We start from the raw sequence: 15,461 nt of genomic DNA, 5'->3' as shown, positions 1-15,461 counted from the left end.
TGTGTACTTAAAAAAAAAAAAAAACAAAAACTTCTCTTTGTTAAAGCCATCCACTTGTGGTATTCCTGTTAGAGCAACACTAGATGACTGAGGCAGTCAGCTCTGGAGGAAGGTCCTTGTCATCAGTCTTCCCCTGGACTAAGAGCTTCTCAGTGCAGGGACTCATGGTCCAAAGGATGCACTCTTCTCCTGGCTCTTGTTTCTTGGTGGTATGAGCTCCCTGTCTCTCTGCTCCCTTCTCTCTTTTATATCTCAAAAGTGATTGGCTTAAGACACAATCTAGTCTTGTAGATTGAGTCTTCCTCATTAACATAACTGCCAATAATCCCATCTCATGAACATCATAGAGATAGGATTTACAACACATAGGAAAATCACATGACAAAATGGTGGACAATCACACAATACTGGGAATCATGGCCTAGCCAAATTGTTACACATACTTTCGGGGAACACAATTTAGTCCATGACAGTGTTATTTACTGAATGCCAGGCATGTTGGTAAGATTTTTATGTAAATTAGTTCATTTAATTTCCTCAGTATTTCCATGAAATAGAAAAAAGAAAATGATGGAATGTGTAATAGCTAAGAGGTAATGACACTAATGGGATTACGGAATTCTGACTTCCAAATTCTCTCCTCCTAATGAGAGCCCATGGTGAAAGAAACATAACACTTTAGGTTCTCTAAATAACCTTTTGTTATTTGGTTAAGTGACCATCTGTTACGGAATAAATTGTGTCCCAAAAAAATATGTGTTGTAAATCCTAACCTCTGTGCCTGTGATTATAATCTAATTTGGGAATGGGTTGTCTTTGTTATGTTCATGAGACAGGATTAGTGTAGGGTGTGTCTTGAGTAATCTCTTTTAAGATATAAAAGAGATTAAACAAGCAAGTGTGCAGAGGAGAGATGAGGTAGGATAGATGCCAAGGACACTGAGATCTCCAAAGAACCAAGTAGCAGAAGCTGAAGAGACGTGGACCTTTCTCCAGATCCGACCCAGAGAGAAAGCCTTCCCCTAGAGCCAGCACTTTGTATTTGGACTTCTAGCCTCCTAAACTTTGAGAAAATAATTTTGTTTGTTAAAGCCATCCACTTGTGGTATTTCTGTTGTAGCAGCACTACATAACTAAGACATTGTCTCTTTGCCAAACTTTGTAATCCTCAGAATAAAATTATTACTTCAGTTTATTTTTCTCCATGTTTGCATTCTAATGGATAGAGTAGAAATTTATAATTGTCACAATGTTAAGAAAAGAAGAAATAAAGGAAAGAAGGAAGGAAGGAAGGGAGGGAGGTAGGAAGGCAGAAAAGGAGGGAGGGAGATATGGAAGAAAGGAAGGAGAAAGAAGAGAGGAGAGAAAGAAAGGAGCAAAAGAAGGAAAATAGAAAGAAGTTATAATCCTTTCTGCTCATAATTGCTCACCAAAAAAGGGTAGCTTTGCTTAGGGAAGAACAAGATGATTGAGTTTCTCTTGTGATGATCCTACAATACATTATTTATATTGCATTGCATTGCATTGTATTGTATTGTGTTTTGTGTTGTAGTGCACTGCATAGTTTTTTTACTTGTAGCCGAATTTGAAAATATAAAATTAGCTTTCTCTGTTACCCAGTGAGTTAACTGTATTCTATGATGATATTTAAAAATTTAGACTTAATAATAAAAAGGTACTCCAGGATTAACGAAAATCCTAGGTTAAACAATATAAAATTTATGGTACTACACCAGTTTTTCCTACAAAATTGTGAATTTCTTATGGTTGAAACTAAGGAAGATAAAGGCCATAAAGTCAATTATTGATGGTGAAGACTACAAGCAATGGAAACTTTTTCTCTATTTGATCGTAAAACATCCACGTTAAGGTTTCCTTGCTTCTGGGTATTATATTAACATAGGCTCTCAGTTGGTGGCCTTCATTCATTCTGAAATCACCAACCAAAAGTCCCAAAAGTCGTATTTCAGTTTAGGTATTTGAGACAAAATGTATGTATTGGTAGCTGTGCTATGGTTTTGATCCTGGTACCTTCAAAAATCTCCTAAAGAGTAAATTCTATGAAAATACAAATTTCTTTAAATGGAGATTTTTACTGGAACATTGAGAATTTCACTGGAACAGCTATTGTCTTTTTTTTCTATTGGCAGTAAAGATAATAGGGATGGACCCACAAAGGCCTCAGGGCAACAGGCACGAAACACTTTCCAAAACTACTTTAAAATGTAAACTACTTAAAAGCTTAAGAAAGAATTATAATGGAAACTTTTTAAATAAAATGAATTAAAACAAATTAACTTGCAAATTCTAGTTATCAGCTAGAATTATAAAAATCAAGAAGAGCTGGAAATGAAGGTATAAGTTAATATGTTAAATGTTTTAATTTGTTGGCATCTAGGAAATTTTAATTAGAGTAACATTCTTTAATAGTAAAGAATGTTTGTTTATTATTAAATATAAAAAATAAATGAAAAAGTTTGATTTTGAAAAAGTAGTATCTAGATAAATACATCTAATGACAAGCATTTTAGGCATTTGTTTTTATATGTTAACAGCATAATAATTACACATATACATATAGGGCTGTGATACAAAGTATTCCATAAGAAAAGTGAGGTTTTTGTTTTTCAAAGAGAAATTGCAAGAAAAATCACTTGTAACCACAATAGTATATATTCGTTCTTCACAGGTGACCTGAAAGGATTCTATTTAGTGCCATTCAAGATCTACTAAGCATCATTTTTGCATGACTACTGCATAAGGATTACTTTACAGAAACCAGTTTCTTTTGGAAGAACATACTTGGACGCTATTTTCAGAAAGCAGGTACAGTGGACCTTTTATTTAATTGCCTTTCAAATTGAAAGAAATATTGAAAGCAAAACACACACGTAAACCAAAACAAAAAGCAACCTGTATGTGTCATTTATGGAGCTCCTCATACAGTACTTTAAAGTTAAATTGTTATATACTCAAATGAACAATGTGCGTGTGCTCTCTCTACAAATGATGTATTAACATCTTTTTTTCATCTTTGCTCTTAACCTCTGAATCACAGCAGCATTTTAACAAATCAAACGCTATTATTATCCTGCTACTTCTGAGATACCTGTGATTACTAGATATAAATTTAATCTAGGCACTTTAATTGAATTCTGCAATGTTGAAAACAGTTTATTTATGATGCTTGTGATATTCAGAGAAAGACAACTGAATACAGCATACCAGTTGTAGGTAAGAGGGTTTTGGATCTATTGCTCATTTCCAGATGGATGAAAGGATATGCAGTTTAAATTTGTGGTAATGTATCAGCAGATGGAAATAGAATGGGGTAAATGTCTTTGCCATCTGTGAACCTAGTGCATTCTGTCAGTAACCAGCTGAATGTAATAAATCCATGTAGTTCAACAAAACTCTAATTAATTTTTGCGAAGAGATTTCTTGTCATCTGTTAATAAATCCAGGTTTTAGGTTGAGGATATTCAACTTATTTAGCTGTACAGGGGAACTATGGAACCCAGCTTGGCAGAGTAGAGTTCACTCTTGTTATGTCACTCTTGTTATTGTTCTGTCCAACTAATTGCAATGCATATTGGTAGAATAGGAAGCAATTGAAACAAATGAGACAGAGCACTCCAAAAAAGACGTAAGTGAATTAGAATTGATGAATCTGATGAGAATGAATTCACAGTGTCACTTTAAATAAAGCTCCATTTCGTTCATGCATTTATTTGCACCTAATCTGTCAGTACAACTACTAAAAACATTCAGGGGAGACACTGACAGTTTCATCTTGACACAATCAGCTAAATTTCTGCCATAATAAGAGGCAACATATATTAAAAGGGGTCCTGAGTTCAGCCTCTGAGAATGAAATGTTTCGCTCAATAACTTGCTCAACTCTCTCTAGTAGGCATTGGCTCACTTCCAACAGAAAGAGCTTCATTCCATTAGAGAGGAGTCTCAATGGCTCTATGTTCATAGATTTTCAGTGTTGGTGGAATTCTCATCATCTAATGAAAGAAAAGCTCTAGTCCTTAGTATCAGTACCTGCAACTAGAGAGTCCCATAGCTGATAAAAATAATGTGAAATATTTTCCCAATATTAAAAAAAAAGGAAATTCTATTATTTTATTCTGAGTAGTCTTGAAAATTGCCTAGAAATTTGAAAAACCATTTCTTATACATTAGTTGCTACATATCTATTGTGTATGTTAACAGCACTGCTGTTTGTTATATTTATAGTGTGGTATCCAAAATTGAAAACTTACAGTAATGGGGGAAGTTCCATAGAGAAAATTTTGGCTGAATATTAGAAAGAACTTTCTAACTATGGCAGTGACCAAAATTGTCCTTCGGGGTAGTGTGTCCAGAAAAATGGGAACATGCGTGATTTCTAATAGTCAGGAAGGAAGAAGCTATTCCTTCCAAAATTATTATTCAATAGAAATGTCTCCATTCATTTTGAGATGTTTGTTATAAATATCTGAACTTCTATCAGTTATAAAAATTAGATATTTTATTTCAATTATATTTGTAGCCCTTTGTCTTTTAGAAGATGTTGTGTTTTGTAATATTTTACAGCAAAACGTATCATATAAGGTATACAAAAATAACAAATTTAACATCTAAAACAGAACGACTTCAATAGTGATTTATTGGGTGGTATGAAATGTATAAACTGAAGTTGCATGAATTTCTTAAGCAGCGTTTATCTCTCTATCAGCCAGTTGTGAAGATGGGGTGGGGGAGTGAGTTATGGTCCAAATCTGCTACTGATAGTTTATTCTCAATATCGGCCTATTCATAGAAGACACTTTTGTGGATTAAGATTTCTCAGGTTGAGGTTCCTAAGGATATGAAAGAGAACTTGGTTTTCTCAAGGAAAGAAGGAGGGAAAAATATGGCAGCATGGAAGACATGCCTCGTAGTGCATGCTGTTGTTTTTGTTAGTTGCCATTGAGTCAGCTCTGACTCACGGTGACCTTATGTGTAACAGAATAAAATGTTGCCCCGTCCTGCGCCATCTTCGTGATCATTGATATGTTTAAGTCCATTGTGCTAATATAATGCAAGGTGTTGTAGAGGAAGAACATCACAAATTTGAGTAAAGCAAAAAGAAAGTTTTATTTGGCATATATTCAAAAGGGCAGAAGTGGTAAGTGGACAAGCATGCTGCTAGAGCCATGTCTGCCCAAGTCCAAGGAAATATCACAGAACAGACAAAAGTGGGAAAACGGACAAGCATGCTGCCACAGCCATGTCTGCCCCGAGTCCAAAGAATATTACAGAATAGGCAAGAATGGGAAAACAGACAAGCATGCTGCCACAGCCATGTCTGCCCGAGTCCAAAGAATATTACAGAATAGGCAAGAATGGGAAAACAGACAAGCATGCTGCCACAGCCATGTCTGCCCAAAGTCCAAAGAGCAGTTACAGAGCCATCAGTATATATTAACATTACAAATGGGCAAAACCATTGAAAGCTTAGCCTTTTCAGATTGGATAGAAACTGTGATCCTACATTTTGAATTGTCTTTCTTAACAATCATTGGTACAGGTTTCAGTAACGACAGTCAAGAGGGTCTTCACTGGTCCAACAAATTTCTATTCACTAAATGCTAATAGAAGAAGAGTGGAAAGTCTTTTGTGTTCTGTTTGATTGGCTTTATTTGAAAGTTTCCCTAAAAAATATTTTCCAAGAGTATCTTAGCTATTGTCTTTATACCTCAGGGCCCAGTTGATGTGTCCTTGTGAGTCCTTGTGAGCTCAGATCTAGCTGGGTCATATTCTTTATGCTCAAGGAGAGGGACTAATAACTCCAATATTGTTTCTAAATCAAAGGTATTCACAAGTTGTAAACATTCAAACACTGTACTTAATTTGAATGTATGCAGAATATTTCATATATGAGGTTTGTACAGTAAATAGTAACTCTTTTTGAACATGTCTATTCTGGAAAGAATATGCTTTCCTATACTTTTAAATGCTAAAGAAGACTACCCATGGGAGAAAAATAGAAAATTATTTTTATGGAGTAATTTTGTAGAATAAAGTTTCTGTTCAATCATACTACATGCAAGTAATGGAAGCTCTTAACCTGAATGCTCCGCCACCTGAAGGTCTTGAGTCTATCCTACATTATATGAGGAGCTCTGTCTGTAAAGGTAGATGGGTCTGAAATTCAGTGAATCTTTCTATACTAAGTCTAGTATCCAAGATGAATCCCAGACAGACAAATGATTAACAAGGTAAAGACTTTTTTCTAAAAACTGTCATATTTGCTAAGTGTATTGAAGATATCCTGACAAATGGAAAGATTGCGTAGTTTGGAATAAAGTAGACCTTGGATTAAATCTCTGTTCTAATATTTGCTAGCTGTGGAAATGAGCTATTACCTTGACTTTTATGAACTTCAGTGTTCTCTCAACTATAAAAGTGAATAATATCTCCTTTTGTAAGTAAGAAGTTGAGATAAAATATGTATTTATATACACATGCACACACATTTCGAGTTTGGTATATGGAAGGTTTTTAACAAATGGTTACTATTGTGGTAGAATGACTACCATATGATTTTACCACTGAGTAGAACAAAACTTTACTGAGAGTCTGATAAAGTTTTAAAAAAAGGAGAAGAAAGAGGATGAGGGAAGAAAGAAGACATGAAGAAAGGGAAATAAAGAGGGAAAGAAAGAAGGAATGAGAAAAGTAAGAAAGGAAGGCGGGAAGGAAGGAAGGAAGCAGGGAGGGAGGGAAGAAAGGGAGGGAGGGAGGGAAAGAGAAAGAGAAAAAAAGTGACCTCCTTTTCTGAGATTAACAACGCTTGCTTCCTGGGGCTTTCTGGATATTAGACTAACAGAAAAGTCAATCCATTCTTATGTATTTGCCATAAATTATTAGGAAATAGAATATGAAAAAGAAAAAAAAAGCTCACATTCCTAATCAAAACAAAGATTGTATAATACTGTGCTGGGTTTTGTGTTCCAACGTAGTGGTATTTCATCATTCCTGTGCTCCCATATATTAGAGGGCATCTTGGCTTAATACTGCGTTTCCCAGAACACCTGCCAGGAGGATCCTGGTTTGGTGTCACCCACTGAGAGACACATGAAATACCGAAGCATAAGAGAAACAGAAATCCTAGCATTGTCCTTCGAGCTATAGTGGCCCCAGATGTTTTTCTTAGAATCAAATGCCTCAGTGCTGGAAGCCATGATCACTGCTGGCAGTTAGTTACAATTCTTGGCAATTTCCTAACTCTGAGGGCTAGCAGTTTATCTAAGATTTAGTAGTGTTCTTTCCTGACATTTGTTCCTCAGTCCTTTTAACAGTTTTTTAAGTACATAATATTGAAATTCCTTTCTTCTTGAAATACTTTGGGTTTTATTTTTTATTTTTCTAGCCTAACCCTGGCAGGTAAAGAAAATGTGTATGTGTATTTGTGTATGTGTAAAATAAATATATGCAAAAACCTAAGGAAGTGTATTAAAGAACCGAATAGACACAGATACACTATATTCACAGCTGGGACAACTCAATTAAAAAAAGCTGTTAATCCTTCCTCAGTTTTGGTGTTACTGTACAAATTTAGTCTAACATAATTAAGATAATATATTGGTGGGGCAGAGGTAGACCCCTGAGGTAGACCTCTGGAATAAGATAAAGAATATAGAATACATTTATGTCTCAATGAAAACTTGATATTTGGGTGATGTGATATTGCATATCAGTGGAAGAAGAATGGACTAGCCCATAAACTGAGATAGTAAAATCGATTACCCGTAAGAAAAGTAAATAATTAAAAATTAGACCCCTCAACATGCCATGGGGGAAAAAATCCAGTTGGATTTAAAATCTAAACATAAAAAGTAGAATTTTAAACTTTAGAAAGAAAATATTGATAATACTTTCATTACCTCAAAGTAGAGAAATATTTAAATATAAAAAAGCACCATCTATAAAAGAACAAAATGACAGATGTGACTACAATTGAAAAAATAAAAAATAGAAAACCAGATTATGAAGAAACATCTTGGTGCCCACACTAAAAAAAAAAAAAAAAAAAAAAAGATGGATATTGGCAAATACTATTTTTACAGATCTGTTGTAGAATAATTTTCCAAGTTTGCATTTGGACAGTATGATAGATTGCAATATGGGCTTTAATTCCTCCACTCTCTCTCCCTGTCCATGCTATTTAGCCTGTGACTATGCAGTTCTTGTCAATAAAGGGATAAACTATATTTACCTGTCCCTTGACTTTGGGCTCAGCCATTGACTTATTTGGTCATAGAATGAGATAGAAGTGATATGTGTCAGTGCTAAGGTTAGGCTGTAAGAGATCTTGTGTATTTCCACCAGCTCTCTTACTGTTTCCATCACCATGAGAGTGAGGAGGAAGAGAGATGTGGAACTGAGCAACCCTAGCTTTACTATCCCAGCTAAGCCCAGCCTCAGTCAACTAATTTTCAGCCACTCAAGACAAGTAAGTGATAATAAGTGATTGTAGTTTTAAAACACTGAGAGTTTGTGTGGTTTGTTATGCAGCAATAGCTAAGTGGTACAACTGTTCTCCACAAATAAAGTTATGTTCCGTTCATTATAGGCATTTCACTGCTATTTCCTAAGACTTCTGGTCATATTATTAACCCTATTTGTCATGTCCTTACACTTCAAGTTTTCCCTCTTTTCATGTTCAAGGCCGTGGTAAAATGCTGCTGCTCCCACAGTATGTTCAAATAACTTTCTGCGTGGAAAAACAAAACAACTACATACTGACTGCTAGCATTAATATTTGTTCATGTACTTTTAATTCCTATACAATATTCTTTAAAACTAGGTACTATATCTTATACTAACCTGAACCCTCTGTAATGTTTTGTACGTAGTATGTTCTTAATAATATTTAAAGAAAAATGCATAAGAAATTGTCAATATGGCTGATATTCAGGATGACAAAGACAGTTGTTATGTTACATAGAGAAATTAATGTCATTTAGAAATTATGCATCCAGTTTTAAGTTTTCCCCCTTTTTTATAGGGGACTATGATTAAGGTAAAAAGATAGTTCAAATATAAATAACAGGAGCTGAATATCATGCTTTCAAAGATGTTAAGTAATCTTCACATGATGATCTACCATCCGCAGGTATAATATGTCAAAATTAGGAAGTGGAAAATTCCTACAGCTAATGTATGGTGAGTTAACTAAGTAGAGTGTTAGTAATAGAAATTACTCTTTATATGGTTTCCGAGTGACAATATTCTGCCTTAGTAAGCTTTAAGAGGCATTAGCTTGTAGTTCTAAAACATGGAATGTGATTTCATGAATGGTGTAATTTACTTAACACAACAGTATTTCTTTTTCTTTTAAAAATACACTTAAAATACCTATATATTATTGGCTTTTAATTTAAAAATGGGTATTTCTATATGCTTTTCAATGATTAGTTCATGCTTAGAAGGCATGGTAAATTATCCACGAAAATCCTCTGGTTGTTTTTAAATTACTCACAGTGATACTAGATTTGGTGCATAATAAATTCTATTCTATTACTATGATTGCAAATGTAATTTAAAAACAAGTATTTTACGTTTTTACTTACAATCTTAAATTAGGCAAGTTATGATTTATTTACTTTTCAAAGCAGGTTTTCCTTACCTAATTTGTTTCTAATGTGTTGAAGATGAACTAAAAAATAAAATAGAACACATGCAAATTACTTTCATTGAAAATTTTTGATCATGTGATTTAGGTTACTTTTGGGGCTATGCTTACACATAGGATAGAATAGATAGCTTGAATTCTGGAAAATGAAGAAGATTAAGATTCAGGGTTTCTTATGGTACTTATAGTTGGTTATGCTTTCTTTCTGCTTTAAATAGCAGAAATTTGCAAGACTTAGTTTGACAGTCACCTCATAGTCTAAATCTACAGACAATATCCGTATAATGTTAATACTTCCTATTATCTCCATGCTTCTCAAATAGGTCAATACTCCAAAATCATTAAACATTTTATTATTACACCGTGAATATAATTTTAATAATATTTCAATACTTAAAACATTTGATATTAAGCTAGCATGTAGAATGGAAGCTATTAAAGAATTTATGAGATTTTGTTTGAAATGAAGGTGAAAAATGACCTTTGCATTTATATGTCACTATACCAAATCATGTTGTTTTATAATTTCAGTGATGCATAGCAGTGGAAATAACAGAGACGAGTACAATAGACTTTTCCATAGACTGAGTTTTCCAGGTCATTTAATCCTCTCTAACGTCTTCAGAACTCTCCAACAGAGTTAATGATAACAGATTATCACATTATTATTCTCATGGTGATCTGTTTGGGGAGAAGATAAAAAACTCTATACTTTCAAAGCTATGGGTAAAAATACAGTGATCATCAACAATTTACTATCTTTACTTTCTCTCTCTCTCTCTCACACACACACACACATCTTGTGCATTATGTCCTTTTATTAGAAAATATGAACTATCCAGAATGAAATCAAGAGCTGAGAATTAAACAAAAAGGCCAGAATATGCAAGGCTTAAATGATAAAAGGCATGCCCTTTGCTCTTAGAACTTCTCAGACTCTCACTACCCAAACCCACTGCCATAGAGTCTATTCCAACACATACGACCCCTATAGGACAGAGTAGAACTGCCCCATAGGGTTTCCAAGGCTGTAAATCTGCAGAAGCAAACTGCCACATCTTTCTCCCTATGAGAGGCTGGTGGATTTGAACCACTGACCTTTTGGTTAACACTTGAACGCTTTAATCACTGCACCACCAGGGCTCCTAGACTCTCACTAGCATCTTTAAAAACAATTCTAACAGATTTACAGTCTGGTTTCACGATTCAGGACAGGTTAAATATAGAATGTGAAGAGATAGCTAGGTTTCTAGAAATAGACACAGGATCATTCCAAGAATTGAGAGCTGACTATAGTGGCATAGTGGCAACCAGAATAAATTGTAACAAACATGTTAAAGAACTCTACATGCAAAGAAACTTGGAAATAGTTTATAAAGTAGCAAATAGTTGGGAGGGTATTATGAAAAAAATTGGGCAGAGCCATTTCCTTGGCAATGTTTTATTAACCAAGGTTCCTGGGTGTTGCAAAACTGAAAGGTTGTAAGGTCAAGTCCACCTAGAGCTGCCTCAGAAGAAAAGCCTGGTGATCTGCTTCTGAAAAATCAACCTTGAAAACCCTGTGGAAAAAAACAGTCTTACTCTGAAACACATATGGTCACCATGAGTCGGAATCAACTCCATGACAACTTTTTAAAAATAAATCTGATTCTAGAGTCTCTCTCTTTGTTTTTCTTAAAGAAAAAAGTTAAGTTTTATTCAGCATATGTTCCAAGAGGCAGAAATGGGAAATGGACAAATATGCTGCCAGAGTCATGTCTGTCTGAGTCCAAGGAACATTGTAGGCTCATCAGTATATATTAACATTACAAATGGGTAAAATCATTGAAAGCTTCACCTTTTCACAGATTGCCTAAAAACTGCTAAATCACGGTGATTCTACATTTTGAATTGTTTTTCTTAATTATCGTTGGTACAGGTTTCAGTAACAACAGTCAGGAGGATTGTCATTGGTCCAACACATCTTACTGTTCACTAGATGCTAATAGAGATAAGAATGGGAAATATTCAGGTCTTTTGTGCTCTGTTTGATTAATTTATGTGAAAAGTTCCCTAAAACATGTTTTCCAAGATTGTCCTAGCTATTGTTTTTATACCTCAGGGCCCAGTTAATGTGTCCTTGTGAGTCCGGCCCCAGCTGGGTCACGTTCAAGGACAGGGAATAATGGCTCCTATTTTATCTCCTAAATCATTCCCTCCTTTTGATTGGATATTGGAGACAACACATTGATGATCAATATCTGGACTTAGTTGGGCTCCTAGAGGGTGACCATGGCAGGCTCTTTAAACTCATGGTGCTGGTTTTACACTGGATACCAGTTGGTTCTTCTCCAGGATCTTAAGTAAGAGCAACGTTGTCATCAGTGGAATTGCCAAAATGAGCAGAATTGATCTACATCACATTGTAGCCCAAGGCCTTCTTTTGCCTTTTAAGAGTGTAAAACAACAGAAGGTAGTTTTATTATGCCTGATACTATCAGGATGTGCACTAAGAATATTACTATTCCTTACAATAGTGATCTAGCCAATGTACTTATTCCTGCTGGTAACCAACCAAATAAATCTCGTGTTTGTAAGGGTGTTGTAGTGTGTAACCAAGTAGCTTGCTAATTCTGTGTATATTCTCTTCTGCTTCTCCTGTAGTATTTATCCAAATGCAACAAGATGTATTTGCTATAGCACAGACTACACCTTCTTGGGCCATTAAAAAAATCTAAGGCTATTCTGTTATCTCATGCCACATTGGATTAATGAGGTCAGAAATCACTGTTGTATTTCTATCCCATTAGCAGCTTCATCTGCTATTTGTCTCATAGTGATCGACAAATTTCTTAAAGATTTCTCCAATTCACCTATACCATAAGTAGGAATGGAAGCTCTTAGAAATAAATAACCCCACCCTGAGTGTTGGACCAATGGGTTTTCTTCTGACTCTTATTTTACAATGTGTAACAAATTAACATTACCTTTCGAATATTTACTAGCATCATTACTACGAGTATTCAAAGATAATCCTAAAGTTCCCAGAGTGCATTGCCCACACATTTGCCAGGAATCTAAACAAGAGATTGCCAATGTAAATTCACTGTCAGTTGGAAAGTGATCGTCTAAACTAGTATAGTTGGATCCATCACACAAAAACATATATTCATTGGAACACACAAAGTTTGTCTAGAAGAAACAGAATATATATAAAAATTTACATGTGACAACCAAGTTTCCATTAGAGAATTCATGATTAGCAAGATAATACAGGATGGACCCTTCCTGTTGGAGGTCTTTGGTTAATCTATTTAAAACATACTAAGTGTTCTTCCTGAGGGCAAGCTGGCCCTCCTTGGTTTACCTATTAACAGTTATGGGTCACTTTCTCAGAAGCAGAAGTGGAGCCTAAGACAAAATGGAGTCTGAGACAGACCTTGTATTAGCCATTTTAGTTATGCTAAGTGCCTCAGTTTCGGGGCAAGGCCACATTGGAGGATCTACTTGGTTTCCCAAAAATCTGACCCAAGGTATGAGGTTGATCTCGTCTGAGAACCTAGTTTTTTTGAGATACATTATTTTCTGCATAGCAAGAGGTTGACAGTTTGATTACAAACATTAAAGAGGTATTTCATAACACTGTCTTGAAGACTAATTAAAATAATTACTGATTTACTGTAAACATAGTTCCCAGTCTTTGGAGTCAGTTTCCTAAAACAGACTGAATTCTTCAAAACACAATGCCCAGAGCAAAAGGATCTTACTATTTATCTGGACCATTGTTTGAATCAAAAGTAGCTTCAGGGACCAGTTTTTTCCTCAAAGCTTGAGGTTCAAAAGGATGCCCAAGGGCAGAGGCTTGTGTGGGTTACTCCAAACTCCATGAAAGCCAGTGTCTCAGTCATCTAGTGCTGCTATAACAGAAATACCACAAGTGGATGGCTTTAACAAAGAGAAATTTATTCTTTCACAGTCTAGTAGGCTATGAGTCCAAATTTAGGGCATCAGTTCCAGGGGAAGGCTTTCTCTTTCTGTTGGCTCTAGAGGAAGGTCCTTGTCATCAATCTTCCCTTGATCTGGGAGCATCTCAGTGCAGGAACCTCATATCCAAAGGACATGCTCTATTCCTTGTGCAGCTTTCTTGGTGGTATGAGGTCCCCATGTCTCTCTGCTTGCTTCTCTTTTTTATATCTCAAAAGAGATTGGCTTAAGACACTATCCAGTAGATCTCATCAATATAACTGCCACTAATCCATCTCATTAACATCATAGTGATAGGATTTACAACACATAGGGAAATCACATCAGATGACAAAATGGTAGACAATCATACAATACTGGGAATCATGACCTAGCCAAGTTGACAGATATTTTTGGGGGACACGGTTCAATCCATGACAACCATGAATCTGAATTCCAGGAGAATTACAAATCTTTCATCATTCCACTCTTTGGATCATGATCCAGCTATAGATTCCTTGATCAAAAACTTCAATAATGATAGCTGGGCACAGTCTAGTTTTTAAGATCCCAGGCGCCATGCAGTGAACTAGGAGTAGAATAGAAACGCTAACAGTAATATTAGGCCAATTGTCTGAAATAACCAACGAAACCATGATCCTAAGGTCTTTGAACCAAGAAAAGAAATCTCATGAGGTGTTTTTGATACATAAGCAGCATCAGTAATTGCTTTTTATGTGCCTCAACAACAACTACATTCTGCAAAAACTCAGATGCCTCATTAACAGCAACATTTATCTATTAAGATACAAACTGTTCCTTGGGAGACTAAACTAATGGGAAATCTAATGCTATTCTATTTTGTAAAATCATAGTTTGAACTTCAGACACTTCTCTGGTTATGACATTTGCAACTTTGCTAAGTTTACCAACAGGAACTTCTAATTCTAGTTAAAATATGTCAACCCATTAGTTAGATAATTTAGGAGGAAGGAGGAAAATGTTTTCTTATATCCAGAAAGTAGGACTTTAAAACATCAGCAATATTTCCACATAACACCCATAGTAATCCTTTACTTTACTCAGTCTTATGTAGTTAATTTCTGTTCCACGTGATTCTAGATCAGCCACAGTCTGTGAACCCATCAACTTCTACATAGGAGTTTTGGAAATCTCATTCAGTCTAGTCACAGTTCTTTTTGCAAATCCAATATAGTCCATGTTTTATGTTGAGATATTTTGGTCAAATGTTTTCAGCAAATCTTCAAAGTAAAAACTTATCTGCAGATGACAAAACTTAATATGATCGTGTTTAATTTATAAAAATAAAGTGAAAGAGTGGATATAAATTAATTACAAGTGTAATGTAAAGCCAAATAAAGTCAGTTAAAAAAAAACTTTAGACAAAAATATTTCTATGTATAATGATTAACCTCATTTTCAAAGAGCTTCAGATATAATACATAATAATCTTGACACATCATACAATATAGTCAGGATATATCAAGAATATACCAAGATTATCAAGTCTCTAAATATCTGAATAGTAGTAAAATAAAAAACTGCATAGGTAAATAATGTGAATTCCCCACTCAAACCATTGATTTTGATAATGTTAGATTCAAAAAATAAAGTTGAAACCAAGTTAGCAATTAACAAAAAATATATATAATATTATTCCTTTGTTGTCTAATGTTAGGCAAAAAACATAAGAGGAAACACTAACATATAAATTTTAACTCAGAGAATTAGGCGCTTGTTTTGATTTTGAAAACAGGTTGCATGTAATTTATAACATTAAATAAACCTTTTAAGCACTTTTCCTTTATTAAAAATGTGTATGTATTTT

General features: G+C 34.8%; 1 protein-coding gene across 2 annotated transcripts in view; it reads left to right on the top strand.

Annotated features, from left to right (window-relative positions):
• Window positions 1–15,461, top strand: part of CNTN5 (contactin 5) — a 1,437,272-nt gene that overhangs the window by 355,376 nt on the left and 1,066,435 nt on the right. Inside the window, exon 2 of one of the 2 annotated variants that reach the window (XM_004385875.1) lies at window positions 2,690–2,826. The exons of the other annotated variant lie outside the window; for it this stretch is intronic. The gene's annotated coding sequence lies outside the window, so the exon portion shown is untranslated. The remainder of the gene's footprint in view (window positions 1–2,689; window positions 2,827–15,461) is intronic. 2 annotated transcript variants of the gene reach the window in all.

The sequence above is a fragment of the Trichechus manatus genome, unplaced genomic scaffold (assembly GCF_000243295.1).
Source record: "Trichechus manatus latirostris isolate Lorelei unplaced genomic scaffold, TriManLat1.0 scaffold00148, whole genome shotgun sequence".
NCBI classification, from domain to species: Eukaryota; Metazoa; Chordata; class Mammalia; order Sirenia; family Trichechidae; genus Trichechus; species Trichechus manatus.
The sequence above is the reverse complement of the archived record's forward strand: the minus strand, read 5'-3'. Positions and strand labels throughout refer to the sequence as shown.